Consider the following 1,020-nt stretch of genomic DNA (forward strand, 5'->3'; position numbering starts at 1 on the left):
ATGGCAAAACCAAAAGGAGGAAAAATTATGACTAATTGATATTAAAAACCTCAGCACTGGTTCATTTCTGATAGAGTTTTCCCCAAGCTAACTTCAAACAACAGGCACTGTAGTTGACGAGATAAGGCAACTCTGACAAAAGCCAACATACAATCTTCAGTGAAAAAACACTGACTGGTAAAAACCCTCTCAACATCTTCCCACCTAAATGGACAGGTGCTATGTAGACGAGGTGGCCGAGTGGTTAAGGCGATGGACTGCTAATCCATTGTGCTCTGCATGCATGGGTTCGAATCCCATCCTCGTCGGATTAAGCTGCTTCTTGTTTCGTGTTGAATGGTTTGGTTTTCATTTTTAACCCAAGCGGTGGACACTTCAAGCATGAAAGTTTACAATACTCCTGTGCTGCTATCAAACTTTGCAGAGTCAGATCTGTAAATCTACTGGTTTTAATTTGTAAAGCTTAATGCCATCCTATATTCTGTAAAGAAAATTATATCCTCTAATTCTTTTTAAAGTGTTTCAACAGCAGAGATTTTTTTCTCAATTGCACTATATTAGGGCTGTGGGAAATTAATATTTGATGACAAACAAGAGTAAAAGTCCTCTTTTTGGGGTAAAAACCCACAAAATGAGATGAAGAATAGAAAGCACTGCTGACATTCAAAATCAAGATTTTCCATTTACTAAATAGGCTCTTTGACCAACTAAGCCAAAGGACAAACAGGTGCGAAACATTAAAAAGCCTGCTTAGAGAGTTAAACAGCCCTAAACTGAGATAAAGAAGAAAAAAGGACTGCTGGCATTCAAACTCAAGATTTTCCATTTACTAAATAGGCTCTTTGACCAACTAAGCCAAAGGACAAACAGGTGTGAAACATTAAAAAGCCTGCTTAGAGATTTAAACAGCCCTAAACTGAGATAAAGAAGGAAAAGGACTGCTGGCATTCAAACTCAAGATTTTCCATTTACTAAATAGGCTCTTTGACCAACTAAGACAAAGGACAAACAGGTGCGAAA

The 1,020-nt window shown here is 37.8% G+C and overlaps 1 non-coding gene across 1 annotated transcript; it reads left to right on the forward strand.

The window, feature by feature from the left end:
* The first annotated feature begins 226 nt into the window (after positions 1-226).
* On the forward strand, positions 227-308 carry TRNAS-GCU (transfer RNA serine (anticodon GCU)). The gene has a single exon. It is a non-coding gene; the product is annotated as a tRNA-Ser (tRNA).
* The last annotated feature ends 712 nt before the right edge of the window (positions 309-1,020 follow it).

Source organism: Dendrobates tinctorius, unplaced genomic scaffold (genome assembly GCF_039654945.1).
Source record: "Dendrobates tinctorius isolate UK_male_01 unplaced genomic scaffold, ASM3965494v1 ptg000204l, whole genome shotgun sequence".
Taxonomy (NCBI): Eukaryota; Metazoa; Chordata; class Amphibia; order Anura; family Dendrobatidae; genus Dendrobates; species Dendrobates tinctorius.